Source organism: Planococcus citri, chromosome 3, assembly GCF_950023065.1.
Source record: "Planococcus citri chromosome 3, ihPlaCitr1.1, whole genome shotgun sequence".
NCBI classification, from domain to species: Eukaryota; Metazoa; Arthropoda; class Insecta; order Hemiptera; family Pseudococcidae; genus Planococcus; species Planococcus citri.
In genome coordinates this window covers 45,166,513-45,178,580 of record NC_088679.1, presented here as the reverse complement: position 1 = coordinate 45,178,580, position 12,068 = coordinate 45,166,513, and the positions used below count along the sequence as shown (strand labels likewise).

The 12,068-nt window shown below is 34.9% G+C and overlaps 1 protein-coding gene across 7 annotated transcripts in view; it reads right to left on the bottom strand.

The window, feature by feature from the left end:
- Positions 1 to 12,068, bottom strand: part of LOC135840688 (WD repeat-containing protein 47) — a 79,984-nt gene that overhangs the window by 28,434 nt on the left and 39,482 nt on the right. The gene's annotated exons all lie outside the window — the stretch shown is intronic.

The following is a 12,068-nucleotide window of genomic DNA, read 5'->3' as shown; positions in this document are numbered from 1 at the left end:
CGAAAAGTATGCATTTTCATGATGGTCAAATTTCAATCGAGTACGAATATTTTTCTAAAAGTAGAATACCCTATGCTTATCTCAGGATGGAATACCTTCAAACCTACGAGTCATCATCGAGTTAGTATGCCTTAAAACAAACGTTGGCACGAGATCAAATTACATTTGCATAAGTTAATGTTGTGCGTTTCGTATAGACAATGTTTAAGTATGAATATAATACTACACAAACACTTTTTTTCACCGATGATGAGTGATGAAATAAGCTACTGGAATAAAATTTCCATGGTCAAATATTTTATGGATTCACTGTGTACTAAGTTGTTTTAACTATATTTCGATTTTCGTTTCATTTTTATCACTGGTACGTCAAATATCGAAGAGGTTCCTATCAAATGGTCGAGAAAGGCTGAAATGGAGATTTGAGGACAGATAAAAGGATGATATGCACATAATTTGTGTAGCCAAGTAGAATGCCAGAATTTCCAGATGTTATGTTTTACAAAAATGCATGCCGACAAATTTCATTCCTGATTTGTATTTTTGAGCTCCGATAAGTGATTGCAAAATAAAACGTTCGAATGCTAATTGAGTAGGCAGGGATCAGATAAATACACGATAATATTTCAAAGTTGTCCCCTCCAAGATGCAGTCAATAAGTTGAAAATATTTCAAGAGTCATTTGGATAAAATCATTGAAAGTTCTATGCAACAATACTATAAAAAGGTGCATAAAACGTAATAAATCATACATTTATGTCGATAAGATCGATGGATGTAGGTATCCCTTTTACTTCCCTAAAATTCAAGCATGTCGCGGGAGAACCCGTTTCAAAAGAGAAAGCATCGTAATTACTGAATTTATGCATTTAAATTTTTTTTTCAACGCCACAAATTTAAATTTTGTATAAATTATCCGCCTTAACGCCGTTCGAATGGTATCGTGTTTTCTTTTTCGTCACCATTTCTGTACAGGCATCAAGTGTATTGATCATCAATTTTGTTCCATTTTTAAATACTTATTTTTACATAAGTAAATGAAGAATTAATCAGTGAATCAAAAAGCGACGACATGTTTTGCATGAGACAAAAGCATCTCAAAAATTCATAAAATGAAATTTTAAAAACCGATTAGGTATAGAAGTTTTTACGATCACCAGTTTTGAACCTTTCTCTTATGAGACTAACAAAATTTTGGAAACTTTACTGTTGAAAGAAGGTACATACTTCAAAAAAAAAAAATATTACGCGAAAATTTAAAAATCTGATTCTATCATTGACTATTTCAGTTTACTGAACTATTCAACAGAATTGAGGTCGAAGAGTTCAAAAATTTAAAGGTAATTTTTTTCCCGAAACATGACAATTTTCAAAAGTTGGAAGTAGAAAATTCTAAAAAAAATATATTGCGAAAAGAGAAAACCTACTCAAGTAAGACATCAAGAGTTTCAGAATTTTTTTCAGTGCATTTACAATCCCTCCCTCTTCAATTTATTCCCATATTTCAAATTTTTGCATAAATTTTATCTGAAATTTTAAGAAAATATGTCAGCAGTCGGCACTATAAAAATTGATTAGGCTATTAAATAAAATTTAGGGTGAAATTCTGGTGAAAAATGCAGACATTTTCCACACTTTTTTGATTTTTGAACCATTTTGCCAAATGCAAGACTTTTTTACAGCGCCTTCAACATTGTATTAGGGTGGATCGCCCCACCTAAAAAAAAGTTACCTAATTTTGATCAAATTCAACAGAGACCTTCATTTTGAGTTGATGGTAACTTGAAAAAAATTTCTGCTTCGATGGTGCTCCTGGAGGGAAGAGATGGGCCCTCAAAGAGGATGCATTTTTGAAAAAATCGTAGCTTTTTCGCACCCCTCGCTACACAACCTGTATAAGGAAAAATAGTCCAGTCTCAAATGAAAGTATTTGAGATTCTTCGTTGATCTATGGTACTGGCGTCAAATCCAGGACCACTTTTAGAGTTCTACCGAGCGGTTGAAAATTAGAAAAACGACTATTTTTGAAAATTTTTTCTTCGCAGATATTTCGCAATAATTACGCCATTTTTAAAGATATCATTCCTGAAATTTTGGAAATATTTTGAAACGCAGAAGTATCAATTTTTTAGCCATTATTGCACTTTCAAAAAATTGAGAAAAATACCCAAAAACTCATGAAATTTTTTCTGAGTACTTTCAGCCCAAATGAAGGTCCTTGCTGAATTTTTTGGGGATGATCCACCCTAACAACCATATTTTGTAGCTTGATTAAATTAGATCTTTTCAAGTATGATCAACTAAAATTAAGATCCATTCATGAATGAGGATCACTTTTCCTTTCCACAATACCCAGGAAGAGAGATACAAAAATAATTTATCAAAAAATTGAAAAAATTGAAAGTTCGGCTAAAAAGACGTAGTAGGCTGAAAAACATGGTGAAAACATATGGAGTGGCGATGGGGAAGCGGGGGTGAAAAATTACTCGACATTTGAACTCGTACGTTTGCTTCCACCCTCAATGAATTTTTTGTTATCGAACGATACATCCCTTCAACTGTGAGTTCCACCGAATCACAATTTTTTGTTCGTTACGACCGTTTCGATTTACTTGACCAATATGACGCTGATCGTACGAGGCGTGGTACTGCACCCAAATTGCGTAACGACCTTGGCTCGTACCATTTGAAAACAGAAAAACAAAACCAAACATAGTCCGAAATGAAACTAGAAATAAAAAAATTTCGCACCATGGTATCATCAGCGGCTACCGAACAATAGACTAATTACATTTTTGAATTAATTGAAATGACCATCGGCCACAGCCAAACCTCTGGACGACGATTAAGCGCGATACAATTTGACCTTATTTTCCTCATCCAATAACAAATCATCTTTATCGTATCTCTATCTGTGTGTATGTGTCCGAAACGTGTTTATCCAACGGTCGAGTCGATGTAACTAGATATGGCCGAACTTTGATTCCATCAACAATCCAAACCCACCGGTTTGTTTTCAAAGTACAAATTTTCACGGTAATTGGATATATATTTCATAGAACACGACGACGCGACGCGTACACGCGTACGTATGTGTGAGATGGACGAAATATCGACACAAGGTAAACATGGCACACCTACGAAATTACTACTTTTTTCTACCGACAATACCGAATTATCTAGTAAATGCTTACGTGGCAGAGTACCTGCGGGAAAAAAGTTAAATATTTTGACGATTTTTTTGAATAACTTGAAACACTTTCCTATTAAAAATAGAACAATGGTAATGATTGTATGGTGGGTATATTTTGGAAAAATCATAAATTTTTCAAAATTCATGGTACAATAACAGCGAAAAGTTTTTGTAATTTACTTGTTTAGTTCGCCGGTTTTCAAATTTTTCTTTCTGTTTTTTTAGTAGAATTGATCTACCTCATTAATGTTCGTTTCTAAAATCCATTTCAACAGAGTCAAACAAAACTACGCATACGAGTATTTATTTTTCAATTTAAATACATAAAACGAGACGAGTAAATTATAACGTCGTCTTATCATCATTATATTCGCATAAAATACTTTTATAATCGCACAGTTCAACAAATTGTAAAATTCTTTAAAGAAAGAATCATGTTGCGTCATAACTGAAAAATTTTTCCATTATTATCTCAGTCAGTCGAAACAAACCTACGTGTAATTCGAGACTAATTTGCAATACGAGTAGGTAATACATATTTTTACACCTGGTATTAAATCTGAATCACTATTTAAACGAATTGCGCTCCTCACGTTACCTACACCAAGAAATTTACCCAACCTGGTTAGTAATAATTGTTTCAGTAAGTACATACATCGCAAACCAGATATACAAGATAAACACGCGAATGGCGAATATTGCATTTCAGTTTAATATGAGTATACATTTTTCCAAGAAACTGTATTTTAGAAAACTTGTCTCATATTTACAGTGTGGGCAATTGGGTAATGAAGAAGTAGATATTTTTGGCACGCAAAATGTTTTTGCGAAAAGCTGCTTGGAATGACTTCCTGATAAGCGTCCCCTGCTTGTATTTTTTAATAAACCTTCTGAGGAATTTTTCACCCAACAATTTTGACAGGTACACAGTTTTGTTCCTACGCCATTTCTACTCTGAATTTCAATCTGGTACACTGTGTTCCCCCCCCCAATCTTGATCAAATTTTAAGGGGAAAAATTAAGATCATGCGAAATATCGTTTGTTATGTTTATTATGTGCCTTAATTTTTTGATAGAGCACTCCTCAGTCTTACAATGACCACTAAGTTTCAAAAATAAAATATTTTTTACAAAATGAAAATTTTTGAAAATCTCATTTTTTAACCAAAGTGAACCAATTCGAAGGGCATGTCACTTCGAATAAATGAAAACAAGAACTTAGTGAGAATTGCGTGTAATTTTAGGACAGAAAACCTCTCCTTTACTAAGACACCAAGTATTTTTCCATTACTCAAACATCTTAATATATTTTCTGACACAATTTTTCAAAAATTTATTAGATGTTCATCAAATCCCGCCTTTTGGCTTTTTTGACTGAAATGTGATATCATGAAACCATAACTTTACTACTACCACTACCGTATCTGTTTAGCTGGCGTCTCAACTGACTTCAGACAATCAAAGGACAACGAGATCATGGTGAAACGCCAATTCAGAGGTGTAGAAGTGAAAAATGTGAAATTTGTTTTGAATAAAACATTTTCTGAATTTACGTAGATGTTCGACAGCGGGTATATCATTAAAAAAAATTTCTTTCAAAAATTTCGAACACCACGTATATATTTTACAAAAATATCCCACCACTCCCGCAATACATATAAGTAAAAAGTTTGATTCTTGGACTGTCGCACGTCATGTTTGGAGGAAAACCACCAGAAGTTTTCAAGAAGAGCGACTTCAACATGATACATAATTCAATACTCAAATTCATATATTTGTATGGATGATGATGCCCATTACGTAAAGACAAACAGTTTTTAAAAGTTTTCCGATACATTATGCAGAGAAAAGTAGAAGCGTATATCACAAACAACATTAACTTAAGCTTCGTTTCATAACCAATGGAATCCACCTCGGCATAATTTTGATCACTAGCACTACGCAAAACACACCGTAAGCTCATAACGATGGGTTCAAATGTATTCTTAGCATTCGTCTCTGGCAAAGCGGTGGAAAAATTCGCCTGTTTGGATACGTTCTTGAATATACAATGTTTTTTTGGCGGAATTTCGCACACACGTCGAATGGAAATAACGATATCGTCGTGTATCACGTCGGTATACATATTCGGCGTACTCGGGTGCGTTATCGGTTTCGTGAATACAACCGGAATAGAGATCTTGTTTTCGGAATGCGTGGCTTATGTACTTTTCCTCAGATACCACTGGATCATGAAAACTCACAAAGACTCCGTCGTGCAGTTCGTCTCGCTGCTGCAGCATCGGCAACCTTCTCAGCCACATGCCAGATACCAAGGCGACCTGCAGATGACCACGAAAATGGCTGATTTCTGCGTAACCATCGTGCCTTCGGTTTTCGTTTTTAATATTTTTTTCCTGTTTTGTTTGTGCGTTCCGACCATGATACCATTGTTCGTCGACATCGGATTCCGCAACAGTCTGGCGTACATTATGCCGTTTTGGTATTTCTGCGACGAACACGGTGAAAACCATTTTCCCGTCACTTTCCTCTGTTTTCACGTCGACAATTACGCCAAGTACTTGCTAATTAACATAACCGCCTACGCGAGCGTAATAATTGGGGTTTTCATTTTCGAGAGTGTTTCGCTTTTTTACCTCTTTACGCAAATATACCTGCGTTTGTGCCATCGTCGCATAATCCGACGTATTCGTAACATGACCGATATATCGGAAGAGTATTATAAAACCATCGACGTTTTGGCCGAACTAAAAAATCAACGTCATTACAAGTCAAAAGATTTACGTCACGTACCTATACGATAAAATCATACGCGACGAATTCGTCCAAGTTATTCGCGACTATCAATTCATTTTCCGGTGAGAATATTTAAAAATATTGAAATACGTTTTCATTTCGAACAATATTTTACTTATCTCCATCAATTATTTACTATCATATTTTTATTTTTATTTTTTTTTTTTACTCGTAACGTAGCATTGCGCAAACTATCGTTCCTATATATCGTTCAATCATTAGCTCCACACTGACTGGAATTTACACCATTGGAGTATTTTGCATATTCTACTTCGTGGGAATGTCACAAATGGTACGCTTGTTTTCTTATTTCATAAAAGTCAGGGATGACAATTTTTTTTTCATCCGTATTTGTTCAGTAATATTACAAATTCACACTTACTCCTCGTTTTCTTCTCTTTTCATTGATGTACGTAATTTGCGAACACTTTGAAAGTTTTGCCCTTCAATTTTCCAAAAATCTGATTGGGAAAGAAACATCCCTGGAATTTTGTAAAAAGTTGGGACAGCATGATCAAAACAATTTCCATTCACAACGGAATTGACTCTAGCTACAGAAAAATCCCCCCCCCCCAATTACTATGGTACTTTTTGAACATTCAGTTCGATTCAAATCTTGACATTTTCAAAAAACATATAATGGATAATCTGAAATTTTGAAAATTCACGAAAATTCGAAAAATTTAAGTAGGATGAAAACACGTGGATTTTATTTTCAGACCCAAATGAACGATTTTTTTGAAGGGAAGAAGAGAAATGAAATGATTTCAAAATTGATTTCTTTTGAATCTTATTGTCATCCCAACTTACGCGAATCTCAAACATGTTTTGCTAAGAGGAAATATTTTTCTTTGATGTATTCATTCATACCTATTCAATTTTTTTTCTCTTTTTTCATGTTAAAATGTACTTTGAAAAATCCTAACTAGGAAGCTGGTCAATTCATATTTCAAATGAAAATGGGCGCAGTTCTGGTACTAATATTGATAGTATTTTTACTATTCTGCTACGGTGCTGATTTCATGACACGAATGGTAATTATTTTCACAGCTACATTCTGCAGTTTTTAATAACGATACTTTGATAATAATAATGCATCTAAAGTAAGACTGGTTTTAAGGTACATTTTGAATTATTATAGATTAAAATTTGTGCATCAAAGATAAATTCTGATCTTTTAAATCGACTGGACAGACTTCGAAAGTGTTTGTTCTGTATTTTCGAAAAGTCAAATACAACTATGGGAACCTTTGCAAGCTGTTCACTCATTCAAAATCTATTTATCTGCCAAAGTTCCATTTTTTTGAGATTTTCATGGAGGTATGATGAAATGGCCTCATCTGGGTCCCGATCTCTTCCTCAGCTCGAGCTCAAGAAAGCTCTACCTTCCAGTGGCGTAGCCAAGGGAGGGCGAAGGGGGCCATGCCCCCCCTTGAGAGCGAAAATTTGAAAGAAAACATGCAAAAATGGACGTTTTTTCGTTGTTTGGACCCATTTTTTCCAAAAATTTTCGCTCGAGCGAATCATGAAATCACCACACATTACAATAGATTTCCAGAAAATTACCCCTCATTTCGATTTTTCATGCCTAAAAATCTGGTTTTGCCCCCTCCTTGAGAAAATCCTGGCTACGCCACTGCTACCTTCCCTCCCATAAAAATCATAAAACCGGTCAAATTGAATCACATTCATTCCAATATAAACAAACTACATATACTCATCGATATTTTGCTTTTACATACTTTCTCATAACTTGAATGCTTTTTCAAATTCTGAACTTTTTTTTACAGAACGATGAAATAGCTGAAGCCGCGTACGAAACACCTTGGCACTTGAATTCGCTAGAATATCGAAAAATGCTATCAATCTTTCTCATTCAAACTCAAAAACCTATCCGAGTAACCGCGTTCGGAATGTATCGTATAACTTTAAATTACTACATACTAATGGTAAAAAACATATACTCCATTTTGAATGTACTTTTAATAAAACTAAGCGCTAAGTAAATCGATTTTTTTTTCTTTTTTCTTGTAGTCGTACTTTCGTCTTAATTCTTATATTTATAACGTACCTAAAAGAAAAAACGTGACTCTTCAATCTACGTGAACGTATTTCTAAAACTGAGAAAAAACCTTCTGGTATAGTACGAGTACTTCTTAAAACCCCTCACCAAATGGGTTAATCGTTTTAATAATAACAGGAAAAAAATTATAACTCGTAACCGAAAGAGTCCACGAGACCATAAAGTAAAACGTGAACAACATACAAATGTTTTTTATCTACGATATCGGTCTTTTAATACTCCACATTGAGTTTTATTCGAACACTTATTATTAAAATGTGCGGTAAAATACGTATACTTATTATAAGAAACAGTGAAACATTAGCTACAGCGGATGACGACGATGAAAAATTACGAAATACGAGTTATTCGTTGATTTTGGCGTTTGATTTCTTGAATTTTAAACGTGTCTGGTTGTTGTTGTTTTTTTTCTTTGTCTTATTTTCGAAGGAATAACCATAGATTTCATCGTACACATTACCACAATAGCATCTATTCAACCTGAACAATATCATCCACCTAGTACATACCTACCCACGTACGTGATTTGCTGATGATACATTGCTGCATACTATTGATGTTACAACAGAAACTCAATGGATGTTTTGAAGAAAGAGAGAGAGAAAAATAATAATTACTTATTGCAAAAAAATGTTCACTTCTGATATAGGTAAGTACTCGTCTTGATGAATGGGAACTGATTCGACAAAATAGCAATTTCGTAATGTTTCGAGAATTTGGTTTCAGAGTTCCTTATGATTTTAGAGCATTTAGAGAAATGGAAGAACACTGACAGGTTTGAAAATGCGAAACAGACACGTGAATTTGAATTTTCAACTGTAGCTTTTGAGAATTTCTTAGTGAAAAGTTTTCGTATTTTGTATTCGAGATTTTTCAGATTTTTTGATAAAAAAGGAAAAATTTACAAAATCTTTCAAAAAAAAAAAATAATAGAGGAAAATTTAGGAAAAGAGTCGGAGATTCAGATCTCTTAGTTTTGGTCATATTTTCAATAAAATTATGTGAAATCATGTTCAACAATCTAAATATATAGGTAGGTACTTATTGAACACCTCTAAAATCATAATACAAATCTTCATCTTTAATGCTTCAAAAATTTGAGATAAGCAGCAATGAATACATCCTCGATAAGTGTTACGTTCAATTCTTCCTTTCTTTCTGCCTCTCCTCTACTTTCAGGAAGAATAAAAATGAAGCTTCGAAATCGCATATCGCATATCGCATCAATTAATAAATTGGCAAAAAAATTAATGGCGGATTTTCGAGCCGATAAAACTAACGTAATATACGAGTAAGTTTATGGAGCGTTGAAAAATGATTTTTCAATAAGAACGCTCGGTTATACTAATGATTTTAATTACTAATAAATCGAAATGATATTTTCTCTTTCCATTAGTCGATATATGAACGAGGATTTTATAAATGGAGGTTTTTTTTTGTAGGTTGTTACAAGATATTATTATTTTTCATTGGTTTATATGCACACGAGACATGAACGAATTAAATCTCGAAGTACATACTACACGCGAACACCGGGTACGTCTACGTACGTATATGTCGCACATGCACCGAGAGTACGCGTTTTATAGACGTATCCGTTATAAATGTCATTTAATGACACAGATTCAATTAAAAATGGATCGTTTCTGGTAAAAAGTGTAATATTCGGATGATTTTACCCGGTAGATATGATACATATTTAACCGGTACACTCATGATGGATAACTTCCTCTTTATGTGTATACTTCACTCGAACCACGCACCACCATTTCATCGCAAAATGCAGTCATCTTCGTTTCAGTTATTATTTTCGCGACCGAAGGCGTCGAAAAATTCGAAAGTATACGGCGACCACGTGCGCCAACACACCAGGTCAACGTATTCCGAAGAAAGATACACTATGAAATACGAAAAGTACACGGCTGCTGTGACGTGTACTCCGGTAAAGGTCACTCCTTCCAGAAAGTTACTGAACCGCAAGCTGCGACTGCCTGACTGCCAGTTCGCGAGGACATAATACGCAACCAAACGCGAACGAGTTATGCCACTGGAGATAAAACGCCTGACTCGTATATGTATGCATTGGATTGGATATAGCGAGTACTTAACTTATTGCTGGCGGCCAAAACATATCATATCAATGCTTCATTGTCGAGAGTATGCAGCATTAAATGGGTTTCCAAATATGCTCGGCGAACTGGCCTATACCAGACAGAGAAGCAGATATACGTATCATAATGCTTGACACTGCTGCGAACAGCGATAGCTCTCAGCTCTCCGAAGTCACGCTTCGTATATCAATTATTATGTAGTACACTTGATAATACAAGGTACACAAAATTTGTCACCATACACAGGCTGTACTGTATCACATACGGTACAGTGTGATACAAAAAGTAGTGCCCATGTTAGAATACCTTGAGATGGAAGAAAGGTAACGAGATGATTTGCTCGAGCTTTGTTCAAGAGCCATGAGGAAAAGGATTAGGTCTCTCTAACTCTAGTTCTAGCTTCGAGTCCTTAATTTTTGATTGAAATGTATTCAGCTACAGTTCCTAAACTAAAGTGCCTTCCGGCTCCTGGAAAACTTCCACTGAACAGGAAGGAGGCCATCCGGCCTTCACCACCGACTTCAGATCCTTGGTTTTGTTTCTTTAGAAGAAAGGTGGAAAATGAGAGGAGGTTTCCAAAACTAGTGCTAGAATGCAAGAAATTTCAATTCATTGAGTGAACACAACAGCATACCAAGTAGTGATCCTCAAAAAACAAAGTCTTCTAGACCAAAATCAATGGCACCTCACATTGAGATAAAAAATTTCATGCTTCACAAATTTGTTTACTTATTTCATTTTTTCGAAAGGATACTTACTTAGTTTTCGTTGAAAAGCAAAGATCCCTCCAACTTTGAAAAAATATTTACTGAAGAAGTGGTCTGATAGTGGATTTTATGTAAGTCGGCGATGAGGAAATCTGGTGTGAAAAGCATTCGCGAAGCTTTTTTATATTTTTATATTTTTGGCCCAAATTTGGTTTTTAAAAATTCACCAATAATCGAAAAATGCACTTTAGCACCTGAAACTTTGGCTGATAATATATTTTTGTATATGCTATTTCGATTTAACGGTGTCTGGTTTAAAAAATTTACTGTCGGTTGGGATACTTTCGTTGTCAGTTTCAGGTAGGTACTAGGTAGGTCATGAATATTGCAGACTTTTTTCAATGATACCGCCAAAACATTGTGAAATACACGAAGAATGAAGCGTAATGAAAACTGATTAATTTCCAACAAGATTTGTTTAGTATCTCAATTTTCGGAAGAATTGTCAACAACCAGTTGCAAACCGCTGAACCGGTTTGAAAAATGCATCATCTTTGTATTGTGTTATATTCATATTGCGAATTAATTTCACTCAAAACCCTCGACATCCTGGATGTGGGCCAAAAATTTTCAACGCTGCAATTACAGATCTTCGTCAAAATGAAAACTCAACGTCATTGGATTCATCTTTCGTTAAATACCTTTTTCTCATTCAACCAGTAACTCCAACTCGGCCCTGTGGATACTTTTGTGTCATACTGTATCTACGAGTAGCTGCACATATACCTCTAGAAGCGTATATTTCGGGGCCATCGACGAGTTTTTTTTCTCTTTCTCTCCACGTCTGTCTCCTAATCGGTAATATACGACCTCTTGAGTATAGTTTTACACCATATCTATCTCTCTATGAACGCGAATGTGCAAAGAGAAATCCTTGACGAACAATTCCATACGTAAAATTACGAACGTACAATAAATTATCGCAAAATGTCGTCGTAAGTTTACGTGCGCCAGCGTGGAGCACGCGGCAGCGAACGCGGAATTTATTCGCGCCAATTTTAATGGGTCAGACGATATGTCGACTCAAGGATAGACAGTATAACATAGGAAGCTTTTTGTAGATTACTTTCGAAATCCGGTTTTCGTACATAACCTCTACGTACGTATAGTACACGTTA